General features: G+C 39.0%; 1 long non-coding RNA gene across 1 annotated transcript; it reads right to left on the reverse strand.

The window, feature by feature from the left end:
• Positions 1 to 3,728: 3,728 nt before the first annotated feature.
• Positions 3,729 to 16,970, reverse strand: LOC117311190 (uncharacterized). Its single transcript, XR_004525442.2, has 3 exons — positions 13,903 to 16,970; positions 12,622 to 12,738; positions 3,729 to 3,844 (listed from the first exon to the last, which is right to left on the reverse strand). It is a non-coding gene; the product is annotated as an uncharacterized lncRNA (long non-coding RNA).
• Between the last annotated feature and the right edge of the window lie 540 nt (positions 16,971 to 17,510).

Genomic DNA, 17,510 nt, shown 5'->3' on the forward strand with positions numbered 1-17,510 from the left:
AGGAAACAACTTTTGCTTTCACTTACTAATTCTTTTCCTTATTTCCCTATCCCCTCCTGTTTTCTTCCTTTTACCCTCATTTTTCCTCTCTGTTTCATTTTCTTATTCTTTATCAGGTCTTTAGGCTGTCTGGGCACCCAGAAGATTGATCAACATTACCAAAGGCACTCAGATTTCCTATTCTATCTTTCTTACATTAAGCATGGCTCTTGTCACCAAAGAAAGGATGTCAAGGTTCTAAAAAAGTTGTCACTGTTCTCTTACCTTTGCATCTCCCATAATAGATCATGCAGGATGGCGTCAGCAGAGCAGGTCTGAATAGGGTCTCCCTGTATATCAGGTTGCCATGGTAAAATGACAGTAATCTTATTGGTTAACTCAGACAAGTTAACACAGTTTAAATACAAATTAGTATTTTTTTAATAAGTCAAGATGACATTAGTCAACTCCTTGTCTATGAATTGTTTATTGGAAAAGAAATTAAATGTTCTAAAAGATATTTTCTAAATAACCTGTTTTGAAATCAACACATATTTCTTAAAAAAAAAAAAGCATATTCACAAATACCACTGGTTTCTAAGACAGTTCCTTCTCTACATATGAATGTAAGATTCAGAGAGTTCAGTTAATGATGTCACCAAATAAAACAGACTTTATGTCTGTTATGGGTTCATTGTCCAAGAGTTCCTGCTTTAACATTTCTGACTACAGTAAATATTACAATTTTACACTTTCTTGGAAACTTTTTCTCTCCTTCTCTTTTCTCTCCCAAAGTATACACATTTCTGTCCTCAAACAATTTCAATATGTGGTATATTTGTAAGTCATACCTCTTAGCACGGGCATGTTTTCTTGTAGACACTGTCCTAAACGAAGCCAAACGTTCCTTTTGGTAAAAAGTTTTAAACTATTAGAGAGCTAATTCTATCTTTCAAAGTACATAATAATTATCCTATCAAATTCGGAGTATATTCAATTAATATTCCCATTGTTTAAGAAATCTACATTTTAATAAACACATTCTGAGGAATAAGGTGTGGTATAAGCAGTGAAATAAAGTTTTTGAACTTAGGTGACAAATCTTGCCCTTAAATTATTTTTAAAATATTTATATTTGTACGGCAAAGCTATCTCACCATTCACACTAAATTGCCTTAAAAACTAGTCTCGACTTCCCTGGTGGCGCAGTGGTTAAGAATCCGCCTGCCAATACAGGGGATACGGGTTCGAGCCCTGGTCCAGGAAGATCCCACATGCCGCGGAGCAGCTAAGCCCGTGCGCCACAACTACTGAGCCTGCGCTCTACAGCCCGCGAGCTACAACTACCGAAGCCCACGTGCCTAGAACCCGTGCTCCGCAACAAGAGAAGCCACCGCAATGAGAAGCCTGCGCACCGCAACGAAGAATAGTCCCCACTCCCCGCAACTAGAGAAAGCCCGCGTGCACCAACAAAGACTCAACGCAGCCAAAAATAAAAATAAATAAATGTATATAAAAAAATTACCTTCAATTATAATTTTCCAATTTGTTCTAAAGCATTTTTTCCTAATTCTGATTGAGCAATTAAATAGAAACCCAATACTTTTATCAATTATATATCTATGTGGTCTTTAACAATGCATGCTAATTAGGGCACCAATATTCTTTATACCGAAAGCATCCATGTTAATCACCCCGATGATTCATTAGAGGGAGCAAGTAGTGAATCAAAACTAAAAACAAAATTCTCTTTAAGAGATAAAGGCCTTCTTGTTTACAAGATGGCATCCAATGAGGGAAGATACAATGTTGACAAGTCACCATATTTAGATTTGCAAAAACATATGATCACTGAAGGCCCAAGCCGTGCCCTTGACTATCGTCATTATGTATGTATAAAGTGCTCTGAAAGCACGTTAGTAAGCAAATCGTTCCAAATCTCTTTAACACTGTTCTTCTATGCCCTGTACAATGCTTATTTTAGATTCTTATCTTCATTATCATAGTCTCTCTAACACTCATCTTTGGGTCTTTGGTATTTTCTTGAATATAGCTTTGGCACCTAGTTTTCCAATCTGTTTTATCAGTTAATGACAATTCTTTAAATGATGTTTGCGCCATGGAACGTAAGTCCGGACATTGAAATCAGACATCTCACTCAAACCTCAGAGAACATCACGAACCATTTCAAACAATTTCAGGAATCTATGAAACTTGTTAAATAATTACCTTTCACATTGCAAAATATAGGAACTTATCTAAACTTCACCACCAAAGGCATTCTGAAACATTTTGTCAAATAGTGAATGGTCGACTATTATACAAAAATCAGTGCAAAGTTTCATCCAGACAGCCTTAAATGAACTCTTAGATGAAGAAATAACATCATGTAGAATTTTTGTTGTTCTCACCAGTTTTTGCAGGTAAGATTTTTTAAATTACCTGCCTATTAAAATCAAATATTACCTGCCTACCCTTTTCCTGAGCTTCACAGCCTATAAAAATGACATCATAAATAAATTTAAACTCAACTAAAAGCCCACCACAAATTTTAACTGACCCCTAGAACTTAGACAAAAGCCCATCTGCAAGGCTATTTTATTAAATTTCACTTTGAAAGAGAAAACTCTATGAAGTCAAAAAAAATAATAATAATGTAAAATGGATCGATGTGGAGTGTTCTGGTTGTTACATTCAGCAGTTAAATTGCAGTAGGTTTGCCACCTCTTGAATTGCCACTGATGGTAAAAGGAGAATGGTGTCAATTACTTGGCACAATGCTTGACAAGCCAAAGCATTTCAGAAAGGATCTACCCTTCCTCTCATCATTTACAGAAAATTTAATTCATTCCACATTTAATCCTCAGGGACAAGACATTATTTGTTTAATCTGAATCTGTTACTTTTTGTTACTTTCCATTAAGAGTAGTAGAATTTGGAAATAGGGGGCTTGAAATGTTTAAATCTGTGTAAGAACTTAATATAGGTCCCTTCCTACACACCTTATCTTAAAAAAAAAAAAAAAAAACAAACTTTGCTTCTAAAGCACTTATTCTCCGCTTTATAATATGTGGACATATTTTCAATTTGGCTGGCTGATAGTAAGGACTGCTGAATAATAACCAGGGTTCTCTCCAATCAGTTCAGCATGCATCTCATCTTTGATCTCAAGGGCACTGATAATTAGTGCCTTATGTTAACATCTTCACTATAAACAGTTCAGGCATTTAGAAACAAGGTATCAATGGACTTTAACAGTTACTTTAATTCATTTTATAAATAAGCAACTGAGAATTTTGCTCCAAGTGGCTGCTAGTGTAGCCCATTCCATAAATGGCATTCTCCGAAGCATAAGGCACAATATGATACGAATGCAGCTCTTCATAATAGAGAGACTGAGAACAGCATTCCTGTACCATAAACTTCAGCCGTTTTCTTGTATCAGAATAAGCAGTCTTATAACAGGGAGCTTCTTTAAAGTATTCATAGCTCTCTTTCTCCGTCTCTAGATGGATCTTCCTCAGCAAATTGTTAATTAACACAGACCTTCTTAAGTAGGTTTCTGGGTCTTCAAGAAATCTGAGCTTCTCTAGAGAAAGTTTGAGAATGCAAGTCCTGTCCTCAGGCAGTATCAGGTGCTGGAAAGCAAATACATCATTCAATCTACATTTTAGAAAAATGAGAACAAGAGCCTTTGTTATCGACAAGACTCATAAAATTTTTTTAAAAAATAATAAATAAACCCTTACTTTTGGAAAATACCCATGGTAATCTTGATGTAAATCTTCTTCTTCTGCATATTTTCTCTTAAAGTAGGCTACTTTCGACGTTGTTAACGTATGTGTTAATACTTTTGTTGGATAAGCTATAGAAAATAAAATAATTGGAGAAAAATCAGATATTACTGTAGCAAAAGAACATTTTATAACATAAGTTCTACTTGTGAAAAGAAACTGGTGACCCCAGAAATTAATATTCTCTCTTCATTTACTGAGCAATGCAGTGAAGCAGTCAGTGGCAACTGTCCTGTTGCTGAGAAGCCTGTTTGCAGGCACATGCCACTATTCAGACCCAAATTAGATGTTCTAGGTTGGAGAATTATATTTACTTCCTTATGTAGCCCCTCTGAAATAAAGTACATACTTAGCAATCCTCTGTTTAATTTCATGCCATTTAATGTCAAAACATACCCACATTTGAAGTTGATGCACAAAATGCAATGGAAAGAGATGTTACCTTTCATCATTCTTTTAGTAAAACTGCCTCATTTACAGAAGGAATTTAATGTTGCTAGGTTAACCAAATTTGTGTAAAATGGTTGGTGACCCCATTACACTTTAAAAAAATAACTGCATGTCTATAGACAAACCCTATGATATGGTCATGGTATAACCATCCTCATAACACCTGGCTTAACAGAGGTAAATCAAAAGTAAATAAAAGTTTAAATAGCACACTGACTTGAAAACTTGAGCTTGGTATATAATTTCTGAAAGTGAAAATTTTGTTCTCTCCTTTAACATACTATTGTTGAGAATTCTGACTTGTTTAAAAAAGGACAGTGTTCTGAAGGCAGATTTTCAGAAAGAGATGGTTTGGTTTAAAGGGAGTTTTTAGTATGTACGCTAGGTGGTGCTGATATCACGGAAGAGAGGCAAGTACAGCCTTGAAAGCTGAAGATACATAAGGAGCTTCCTAGTGAAAGCCTTGAATGAATTTAAAATACTACAAATTGTGTCCTGTTCAGTACTCATTCAACCTCAGTGGACCAGATCAGAGAAAAAGTTTATACTTAAGCATCAACAATTTTACCTTTAAACACACCCTGGAATATTTTTAGGTGCTGACACCATTGGATTCACAAAATGAGGAGTTTATTAATGTGTTGGTTAAATAAGTTCATAGTCAAGACATTTGATGTTTTCCTCTAACATCTTACATGTTTTAAATATTAAAAATGTGCTCTTTAAGAACATGCCTCTTCTAAGTTTTTCCTCCATTTGGTGGCATCTGTATAACATTTCCTGCAGCTTTTTGTAGCTGGGTGGTTTTCCTTAACAAGTAGGAAAAGCTACAAAAAATCACACCTAAAGCTTTCCAATTTTTCACTGGCACCACTGTGGATTATAAACCCAAGAGAGCCTTAAATTAGAGTTGGCATGTTTTGTAAGGGAAATAAGAATGTTAAACCACTGGTGTGTCTGACCTAAAAAGAGACAAATGTGTAATAATCATTCACAATTGGAACAAAGTCAGGATACAATTTCTGAATGCAGTAAGCATATTTCAGTTTATATGGCGTTTTCACAGATTTCAGAAGTTAGAAAAAAGGAAAACAAAATTGTTTATAATGAAAACAAAGGAAGCAGCACGGAAGCCAGTTTTCTCAGGGGTTGTTCTTTAGTAATTATTTTCTTAGGTGGATTTTTAAAGGATTGAATCAAATAATTAGGTGAAGCTTTGGGTTGCTCTGTGATGACAATTAATTATTGTGACTGATTTCTTTTTAAACTGCTTAACTAGTGGATGCCACCATGGTTCTCAAAAGTTAGTGAACATTAGAATCATCTCTCCAGAATCATCTCTCCTAAAAACACAAACTGCTATTTGTCCCACCCCCAGAGTTTTTAATTCAGTAGATCTGGGCTAGGAGCAGAGAATTTCTATTTCTCACAAATTTCCAGGTGATGCTGATAAGGCAGGCCTGAGAGGCTCTATGTCACAGCATTAGGCAAATGTAGTAGAAGCACTACAACAGCAATTTGAAAAACAGAACATTCAGCCAATCAACTGATTGCTTAATCACGAGAATGCCAAGCAATCGGCTTGATGGATTTTTGTCATTGTTGTTATTGTTATTGTGACATTGGCTACATTGGCTTAGATGTTTTAGCTTTATGAGCAAAGACAGACTCCACTTTAACTAATAGTGAAGAAAGAATCAAGTCACTTTTCAACATAAATTCCTGGGTTCACATTAAGAAGTATCAACGACTGACGGCTATTAGCATTATAGCTGGACAGGTCACTGATTTTTTTTTTTTAACAAGGATCAGTGAATTACTGTAGTGCAGGAAAGTATGAGGAAAGATTTGGAAATAGGTATGTGTATATATATTCATATATATATTTGGAGGTGTATAGATATATTCATTTTATTTTATAAAGTAACACAATGTCTACAGCATTTATGACCAATTAAAAACTTTTTAATGAATGACACAAGGGAGGGCAGGTGGCAGCTTGGAGAACCAAATATCAAGTAAACCAAGTGATGACCTAGTAAAATATTTTTTATTTAACATCAAGACCAAAAAATTATACCAATGGCTCCGAGGTTCATAAAGATTCTGTCTGCTATATTCAGGCAGTTATCCTAAGATAGAGAATGTATTAGACCCTGGAAACACAGTAATTTCTCAGGGGTCTAGATTTGTGTCTCAGCTCCATGGGCAACACGCTTAGCCACTTAGTTTATTGCTCTTAAGAAACACCCCCATGGGTTGTTGAAATGCTGAAAAGTTTTCACAGCTGCTATCTGTTTGACAATTACTTCCTTGCATGCTGTTTAGCTATTTGCAATGTTTTCAGCATCAAATTTGGGAGGATGCTTTTAGCCACTTTGAGGCTAAAATATATGGCAAACATAAGTTCCTACATCTATTTTCCCGGCTGGATGAGAACTCAAAAAATTCAGAGCTGGAAACTATTTATTGATCACATGGTTCAGCCTACAAGATTTACAGATGAGGAAACTGAGGCCCAGAAGGGTTCAATGATTTCCAATTTGGTGTGTGGCTAAGAGTTTGGGTTTTGAAGTCAGATGCAAGTGGCCCAGCTCTACCACTTCTTAGCTGTGTGACTTTGAGAAAATTACATAAACTCTTTACATATTTCATTTGTAAAGTGGGGATAGAAATAATACTGTCTCAAAGGATCACTGACATAATTCATGGAAAGTGACTGGCATTATGCCCAGCATATAGTAAGCACTCAATCAAATCCTAGCTCTTATTAGTGCCAATAAGCACAGATCTATCCCAGAAGCAAATCCCAGCCTGGCCTCCTAGCTCTGGCCCTAAGATTCTTTCTACCGCTCTGCCTCCCACAGATATTCAATTATAATTAGAGAGTTAAAAGACTGCAAAAGAATATTTCAAATGGTCAAGTTGAAAATAGCACAAGTACTATAAAAGCTCCAGAAAAATGTTTCTGGATATATTGTCACTGGTCATACATTTGGAGTGAAGGAAATATAACTGTTTTTAAAATATCCAGATAGTCATTTAGAGAATTAATTAAAGTTAGTCTGAAGTTCCAAATGTTTGCCTGTATGATCCAATAAACATATGTAAATCTATTTATATAATTCTCCCATAATGAAAAAGCCCAACTCAACCCAGCCTGTTATTCAAATAAAGCTGATGAAATAGACAAGGAAAAGTAAAATGATCTTATGTCTTCATAGCCCATGTCCTGAGCTCTGAGAACAGTATATAAATTATACAACGAAGGCGGTTGAGCCTAAATTTATCTCTAAAAGTAAAATAGCTAATGCTGGCTTGAATATTCAAATTGTTTTTAATGTTCTAACCTCTGGGCACATAAAATATCTGTGCCAGCCTCAATGCTTCAATGTATTTCCTAGTCTAAAACTTCAATACAGCAGGTTAAGACTCACAGAACACAATGGCCATCCCTGTCATTAGAGTTCTGACAGTACAATTTATACATATTTCTTTAAATAAACGTTTCAAATGTAATTACAAACGATTGCGCCAATGCTCTCCCTTATTCTTCTGCTTCTGCCTCCAGACAACTGAAATCCTATTATTGTACAAAAGTGATTTCATTTGGTGCACGGCCCACAGGCAGTACATTAAAGAAAGATCATCAACAAATTAATTTACAAACACTTTGAGAGCACAGACGATCATAAAAGAACGACTCCTGTCATAGTAAACCATTCTTTATCCAAGACCGTGAAAAGCCTGAGAGATGGTAAGGAAGCAATGAGTATAATGTATCTTAATTTTGGTAAGGTTTTCATTTTCTGCCTCACAACACTTTAATCAACACACTGCAAAAATAGAGTTCAGACCATCCTATTGGCCATGGGCATCTGTAGCCAAAGACGAAGGAAGAGTTTGATCAATGGGGAAAATAAGGTGCTTCTAGTCTCAGATCAACAACGGACCCGTGATGTGGACAAACCACGTGCCTCAGCTTCCAGTCCCTCAGTGATTTCTCTTTGTGTAGTGTTAGCCTGGCAAGAGCCTTTCAAAGCACATAACCCTACCTATCTAAATAACGCTTTGCTGGTGGCAAAGCTACCGAAATCCTTCCTTAAGGGCCATGGGCACTTTTGTTCCAAGAGCTGCTCTACCTGTCACTGTGAGTTACATTCTGCAATCTCACTGCATGGCTTCAAACACTTCAGCACGACCTGCTGGGGCTATCCTACAGCACTGGTTCCAATCCCAGTTCCTCATTTTATTTTCTCAGTGATGTTGGACAAAGCATTTAATCTCAAAGAGCCTGAGTTTCCTCATCGATTAAGTGAGGCCAAATATCAAACTCATTGAGTTATGTGTGGATTAAATGAGATGATTAAAAAGCACTGACTTCATGCCTGTCATATACCCACATATTTTCTGCTCACTAAATATTAGGTATTATTACTGTAGTGGCCTCATTTTTGAAGTCACATATATAGGTATATAAATGTGCTACTCAGAAGCACTGTGTTCTATGGAGGACATCTGTCCTCTCTTGTTAAGCAGAGGGTGCGTGAAACATCCGTGTGTATGCAAGAAGGCAGGCAGGTGCCACATTCAAAGCTGTAATGCCGCACCTTCTATAGACCTTCCGCTTTGTTGATGTTTAGCAATATGCCATCAGTCTTCTCCCTCATAACCTCTTGTCTGGCACCCTTCTGGATAATATGCTCTAGAGGAGCAGAACTCAGTGCCAGTTTTTAGCTCTGAATCAATGGAGCAATCTGTCCCTTCAGATCTATCATCCACCCTAAGCACGATTGTCTCTACCGGCAGTTTAGAATTACCGACACGTTGCAGCTCCTGGAAAACTTTCTTAGGAACTTCCAGGGGTACGGACAGCCAGAGAGTTAGAAATGTTTTTCAAGAAACCAGCGGCATTGAGGATAGCCCCAAGCACAGATGTAGAATACTAAATAAAAGACCACTAGTTCCACACGCCTACCTTGTCCCATTGGTGATGGTCTCTGAACCAAAGACAACATCATTAAATGGGATATGACCAGTCATATAATCATGAAGTTACCTTAGATGGTGCACTGAAGCCTACCTAACTTCTGCCATGAGCTGGCCCTATTAATGAGAGAGACCAAGTGCAACAGGTTCCTCGGGGAAGCTCTGGGATTTGCCACCCCTCAGAAGTGCATGCCTTGTTTTGGAGGATGAGGCTCCCTTTCACTCTACCTTTTACCTTGGAAAGCGGGAACGAATCAGAAAGAAAACTGGCAAAGCAATAACACTGACAGATGGAGGTTCCAAGAAATATCTTATGTCTAGGGAGATGCTCTCACTTCCTTAGGTACCCCAGTCTGTTGCTCAGAGAGACGGGTTTTTAACCCCTGACATGTGCACGGCAGTGGTGTTTTGAAAAGTACCCCATCTGTATCACCCTCACTGTCTTCCACTTTGATACTAACATCAAGTTTGGGTATATCACCAAAAACACTTAGCTAGATATCCCAGAAGGGTTGAGGAAAAACATAAAATGGAACTAACCATTAACTTTACTCACTAAGAATACACAGTCGTCCCTCAGTATCAGGGCATTGGTTCCAGGGCCCCCACGGATACCCAAATCTGCAGATGCTCAAGTCCCTTATGTAAACTGGTGTAGTACAGTCGACTCTCTATATCCGTGGGTTCCACACCCGTGAAAATCGAGGACCGACTGTATGAGAATTTGCTCTGGAGTTGGTTAATTCTCTGCCCTCACTCATATGGTGCCTGCTTTGTGTCGCCACCTGGAGTTGCTCTAGTGATGAAATGTTCCTCATTCACAGGGCACCTTTATTCTAAAGAGTGATAGGTGCTTCATTAAATTATTATATTGTGTTCAACTCAAGCATGCCACTTAGTAGATGGGCTTATCCCCCATATTAGACATGGAGAAACTGAGCCATAAAGCAGTACAACAGGTAGCACATGGAGACAGAATTGAGACTCCAGGCTCCTGAGTCCTGGTTCTCTTTGCAACATCCCCAATTTTTCTTGACGTGTTACCACACACACCCTTTTAATAAGCATTTAAAAAATAACACAAACTCTGCTCCACCCCTGCAGAGGGGGTTTCCCAGCTTCACACCTCTCCCTCCACCCCTTTTGATCATCACTAATATTTAGAAGACTCTTGTATCTCTACCTCCCAAGAAGATTTTTGTGTTGCATTTTACTTTCTATAATTTATAACATGAGAAAAGGTTCAAATTTTTTCTAAATATACTTATATTACAATACTGAACATAACACTAGCAAACCCTTAGTACTTTTTAATATCCTCCTACCACCCCACTGAGAATTATTGCAGCAAGCTAGATGACTCTGTTTTTAGCCTGTTAAATTTAATCAGGAAAAATTAAAAAATAATTGGTTAGGTTAAAAAGGGGAAACATTAAAGCAACGTACCAAGACTATTTAGACAGACCTTATTAAAAATAAGATGGAGGGTGGGGAGGGTCGACAAGGATTACTTCCTCCCAATATCTAAAGGTGTACTTCTTCCTCGGTTTTAGTCCTACACAGTTATAGTCAATTTGCCGCCCTGCTTCTGAAATCGCCATTTTATTTCAGCTTTTTCTGGGTTTCTGAAACATATTGCTTTTACAGATACAACAATCTGAACTGGTTGTGCCTTGGCTTTAGAGCTATTGTTGGGATGTTGGTGTTTTGACAGCTAAAGCCAGCTGGCATGAGTTCTCAGTGGACAGCCCAGATGTAGAGGTAAGGGCCCCAGCATCTTAATCAGACCTTTCAACATTTCTCCATGTTTCAAGCATCTTCTAAATCCCATGAAAGTAACATGACATAAAACTGAACATGGAATGTTCATAAACACCTAAAAGCTTCCAGATAGAGTATTTGATGAAAAACTGAAATTAGACTTGATTTCAGTTTTAACTTGCTTAAACTCAGCCTTATCTAAGTCTTACAGACCTAAGTACACCCCTTTTTATAATCCATGGTATGTACAAGTACAGCTGGTGTTCCCATTGATAAGAGTGACTAGATCCTTCATTACAGATTGGTGGAATACTTTTCATGCTCTAACTTAGGATCTACCAATGTCTCTAGGATTAAATGTTTACACTATAGTGATTTATTTGATTTATTTTTATTTATTTAAACTAAGGACCATGATAATATTTTCTGATGAATGACTTTAAACAGATATGGACATTAAAATTGCACAGTAAATATCCTGCACATTATACATTCATGATAGAATCAAAATTAAAATTTAAGAGCCCCTTTTACGTGACCTTTTGATTGTGACAGTGATCTCAATGAAAGGGCAGACTCATTCACATAAATTAAAGGGCACTGAATGATTTTAAACTTCTATGCATATTACATAGAGATAGGATGTGTATAAATTACTAATACACAAGACTAATGCATATACATGAGCAAATACTTGTGGCTGCTTTATTCAAACTTTCCTCAGATTGATAGCATGACTAGAAATTTATATGCATCTCATGACAGATGACAGTAAATCTTACTGGTCTCTTTGGATTTGTTTCTCACCATAAAATGTAGTAATTATAATGGAGGAAGGGAAAAGGGTGGGTGGTGCTAACGGCTAATGAAACCAACATTTTTGATGGCTCAAACAATCATCTTTAATGCTTAAATTTATTAAACTACAGATATTTTACTAAGTGACTACATAGACCAGTACTTTTAAAATCTCATGATATCCATAAAAACTATACAACCAGAACAGAGTAAATTTTCAAATAGGTTTCTGAATAAAATTGTTCAATTATTTATTTTTACAAAGGGAAGAAAGGAAAGGGAAGAAATGTGGCATGGTGTACTTTCATGAATTTGATTGTAATTTGCTAGGTTGGTTACCTCTAGGAACTGCATATGGATAGCTCAGTACATGTGAAAGTTATACAATGCTGGAGGGCTGAACCCTCATTAAAATTTTTATACATAAAAAATAAGACTCTATTATATTCTGAAAACGGAGTTTAAAATGCTTAACACTCATGGGTTTCTATCACCATGACCTTAATGCAAATTAAATTTTAAAAATCACTACAATCTTTTTTTGCAGAGAGAGCTCTCTTCATTGCCTTCATATCGGACATGCACCAATGTGCTCACAGGGTTTCCGCTTGGTATGTTCCCCAAGCCAAGCTACCTAATTTGACCTCACCCTATTCACATGGGTCTTAGAGAGGAAAATCTGCCTGCCTACAAATGTCCTTTCTACAGAGAACCTCTATTGACTTCTGCCCAGCAACCACCTATATAAACAATCCCTTATATTGATCTTGTAAGTTATGGTAATGCTACATTAGCATTTATTTCTCTGGATACATATTTAAACAGTAATTTCTTTTAAGCTAGTGATTACCTGGTAATGCTGAATCAATCTGAAAAGTGTATCTCTAGGACAGCTTCAGAAAATCTGGTGAGAGTTCCCCTTTGCACAGCGAGCATTTCTCAAAGCCTCGGGCTCATGAATGGCTACCTGAGATTTTGAAACAAGGAGCAAGACACAGATAACATTGGAAGAGTCAGAACTGCACTGACTTGAACTAGTTACCAAGTCAGGAGAAGGCATGCAGTAGGAGGACACTAAGATGTTTGAGGTGGAGTTGATCTGAACCAGAGAGATAAACCTTCAAACATACACAATTACTTCAATGTTCTCCAGATTTAACTGTGAACATGAGGAATCTTAACTACCCTAAGAAATGTGAAAATAAGTGAATCAATCACAGATCTCACCAACTATTTACTAGGAGATTATTTGGGGGACATTATCAGTATGCTGATTTAAAAAAAAAAATCAGAGTCAGATATACTTGTTTTTAAATGCCAGATTTTGTGTAATTTCAAGAAATATTCTCTCTAAAGTAACAATTCAGCAGTTAACTCAAAACAGACTAACTCAATCGTTCACTGGGATACACACTATTTCTCACAAGATTTGAAATAGCCAAATAGTACTTTTTCTTTGAAGACAGGTTTTCTTTAAAGGGCCATATTTAACTGCACCTTTTTTTTTTTTTAACATGGATGTATGCTTACAGATCTCATCATCTTCTATATTTAGAGAGATGAGCTTTCCAAAGGAAGATAGGCAGCCAATGAGGAGGATCCCATCAAAAGAGAGGTGAGTTACTATGGTTACTTTTCAGGAGATTGAGTAACAGTGAACTGGCTGCTCCCGGCCAAATGGACCCTTTCCAGAGCAGGACCTAAAAAGAATGTTGCTCTCCGTACGTGTTGATTCAATTAGTCGAGACTACACTATCCTTTTCGCCTTAACCATAGGTTTTCTATGGGAGCTCACTGCTTCCAGCCCTCCTAGCTGCACACAGTCAGCGAAGTCAAAGGGAAAACAGGGAGGACTGAAAACTTCCGAGCACAAACCTAACAGCGACGGGCAGGAGAATCTGCAAGAACAACCCCAAGATTAAAAAAAAAAAAAAAAATCAAATCATGTTCTTTGGGACCACCAGCTAGCCACTTTTCAATGGCTGGGGGCGGGGTAGGATCCCAGAATACGTCCCTATCCACACCCTCAATGAAAGAGTCTTTTCTGAGTCTCAGAGGAGGGCACCTGGCTGGATGAGTCCAGACGTACCTTGCGATCTGGGTCCACTCACCAGGAGACAGGTGCACGCACCTGTTTCATAAAGGCGCGGGATCCGGTGCTCCCTCCCGTTTTGCGGCGCTGTCACTCTTCAGACGGGCGCTGACAGCGACAGCGACGGCGGCGGCGACGCGACAGTGGCAGCAGCGGCAACTGCAGCTCGGCGGGCTGCCCTGGCTCCTGCAGGTCCGTCCCTCCAGTCTCTGAAGCTCCTCTCGCTCAGGGTTCGCGACGCGAGGCGGGCGCGCAGCTGTTCTCGGCTCGCATTGGACCAGAGGGAGCAGATGTTACCGGTTGCCAGGAGCGTTGCTAGGAGGCGATGACTCCCCTCCACAGCTAGAGAGCAACTTTCCTGCGGTTCGGGTGCGCTGGCGGCGGCTGCTGGGTGGAAGGTTTGGGAGCAGGAACCAGGAGGGAGGCGAACAAATAACCCCAAACAGGGGGTCCTGTGCTTGCCTGAGTTGGGTCCTGGAGAGCGGCCTGGGGAGCTGCGGTTGGCTGAGCGCGCGGGGCTTCAGGCCCTGCTCCGCCGGCTTGGGCAGGTGATGGGGGCCGCGCCTCCCACGGCAGGGTCACTCGCTGTAGACCCTAGCTGGGTGTCCCGTGGAAGGATCGGGTCTGGGGACGCGAGTGGGTTGGCACTTCCAGCGGCTGTGAAGCAGGACTCGGTCAGTGCCTTGAGACCAGCTGGGATGGCCTTGGGGTAGGTCCCCAGCAAGGGGAGAGAGAGAGGAGTGTGTGACATGAGGTGAGGCATGTGGGATGAGTAGGGGATCTTCCACCCTCTGGGACTCTTCTCCCCAATGTTCCTGTTTGTGTATGCAGGTTTGAACAGTTGATAGATTTTGAAGAGGGTAAAAATAACTAATACATGAAAATCAGTCCAGAGTCTAATTCCTTTTGGCAGTGTCCGTGGCTGCCTGCTGGTGCCAAAGGTTTCAGAAAAAAATGATCCTGTGGTCTAAAATACTTTATGCAGTTAGAAAGACTTCATTTTGATTCAGTGGCTAATTAAAACCTCAGGCTAATAGGCAAACTTCTTTAAAATAAAAATATGCAAGAGAATGTACTTTTCACAAGGGAGACTGGAGAAGATATGCATGTTTCAGTCATTTACACTTTAGTATAAATTCACCCAAAGGCTTGTATTGTCTCTGTATTGGATCACTCAGGCTGTTTATATTTTTTATCATTGCTTCTTCTTGTTGTTGTTCAATGCAGTTATTGTTCTTGGGTGAAGGGGGATGTTGAGAATGTCAAAGTGGGCAAATCTGGGTAGCCAATGAACGATATTAAAGAAGGGAAGATGACAAACGTAGCAGAGAAATTTTGCCCATGCTATTCTCAGAAAGGGAATCTCATTGAAGAAGCAGATACACAACTTCCCTACAGCTTCAGGCCAGGGCCTGGAAGGAAGAAGGCAGCACTGGGAATCAACTAGAAAGAAAAGCTGCAGTCTTTGGAGCCAGGGCAGAGCTGCTGTACAGTGTCATGTTGACTCCTGTAATAGCAGACATTCTGCAAGGTTGAAAGGGCTACGGAAAGTGGCCCTACAAATCTCAGGGGCCCCTGCCCCCTCAGGCACCCAGTACCAACTCAACACCTATGACAAAACGTAGAGTTAAGAGTTTGTTAGCCCTAAGATTTAAAAGCTGATAACTTTGTGTTTATTATTAATCTTGTGTTAATAAACAACTCAGTTTTAGCCATCCATTCACAATGAGGAGAATCAAATCATTATGTTGTATGCTTTAAATATCCTACGGTTTTGCCCGTTATACCTCAGTAAAGCTGGAGAAAAAAGCTGGTAACCTAACATCTAGCTGTGTGGAAGAAGTAATAAGTGGGTTGAAGATCTGATGATCACATTTCAGCTATAAGGTATGAAAGGGGGCTTTGAGACCAGCACACCTCAAATCCGGGCAATAGCCACAGCCAGAATTGCACCACTGCTACTTCTTTCTTTTTCACTGTCAAGGAAGAAAGGAGCTGATATCTCAGTCGGCCTTGCCTTCTTGGCTAGCCCATCTCAGGAGGCGCTCTCCTTTACTGCTCACAGTCCATTTTTTTCAGTTTCCTTGAATACGGAAGGTTCTCATTTGTCTCAGGTATTTTGCACATGTTGTTTCTCCTTCCTTAATGTGCCTCCCTTTCACCTGGCTTACTCCTACTCAGCCTTCAAGTCTCAGCTGAACTACCACTTCTTCATAGTGGCTTTCCCTCGGAGCCTCCCACCAACTAGATTAGGCTCCTAATTACATTCCCAAATCATCCTACTGATCCCACTTCACAACAGTCATCACGCCAGGTTTCCAGCTTGTTCCGCCTTAACACTGTATCCCCAGCTCCTAGCACACAGTGCCTGGTACATCAAAGGGAATCACAAGCACATGTGAGTGGAAGCACCCACCCTGCCTGGTTCAAGGCTTCTGTTTTCACCTTAGCTATGCAGCTATCAGTGAGCTTACATAAGCCATGAGGGCAGCCACTAGTTGCTGTACTTTTTGTTAAGTGAAGGAGAGGAAAAAAGCCTCTCACATAGAAAACTGTTTTCTGCCCTTAGTGAGATGTTGCACTGATATAGTAACTTCTTTTCCTTCTCAAACCATTTTATAAAGGTCACTATCTGTACATCTGAAACTAACGTAACATTGTAAATCAACTATACTCCAATATAAAATAAAAATTAAAAAAAAAGAACACTCTGGCTGAGTTTGGTTGGAAAAAAACACAAAACATTAACTGATTCCTACAAAAAAAAAAAAGTCACTATCTGAATTTTAATGGCATTGGAAAATAACCTAAAAGTCCTTTATCTGTTTTCCTAATTCTCTTCTTTCTGTGTCCTCCAAAGTAGGTGGGAGACCTCTGAGTTGAACTGTTTCATCTTTCCTTAAAATTCTCCTCTACCTCAGGTGAAACGTAGCCTCCATCATCACATGCTGCATCTCTATGGAGCGAAAAAAAAAATCTGTTTAGAAGCAGCTAGCTAACTTGACCAAAACGAACAGCACTTTTAGTAGACCTTATTAGAATGGACCAGGAAATTGCCTTTCCTGCTGTCAATATAACTCACCAAATAATTGCCGAATTCCCTCTTCATCTTGAGGGACCACCTCAAAAAAAATAACAGATTTTTGAAGACATGAAGGAAAAGGTCAAGGTAATCTCAAGATTGCAGAACTGCTTGGTGGCAAAGCCAGAAATAGAACATGGGTATAAGAGTTTAATCTTTACTGGACCCACTGTGTCTGCAGATATAATTTTATAAATTCTTCAATTCTTCCAGTGATTAGAGCAAACCCTTCACTAAACAATTTTGGATTTAAAAATTAAATATTAAAATACCATGCTAACCACCTTAGAATTCATCTAAATTCTAATCTTTTCACCACTGAATCTTGTCCCTCCTTGAGACAACCACAGAAGTAATGCTAATCCTGTCTCCTACTCCTTATCTGTCTGCTGAAAAGGATGAGATGTTGTATAATGTAGTAGAATGCACATTAAAATTCATCAGAGCTCTGAATTGTCACCCAAGTCCTCTTGAGCCATGTCTCTGAATCTCCCTGGAGAAACCCTAGAGAAACTGTAAAGAGACTATGAGGTTTACAAGACATATAATGTGATTTGATTCATCA

This window comes from Tursiops truncatus, chromosome 2, assembly GCF_011762595.2.
Source record: "Tursiops truncatus isolate mTurTru1 chromosome 2, mTurTru1.mat.Y, whole genome shotgun sequence".
Classification (NCBI taxonomy): Eukaryota; Metazoa; Chordata; class Mammalia; order Artiodactyla; family Delphinidae; genus Tursiops; species Tursiops truncatus.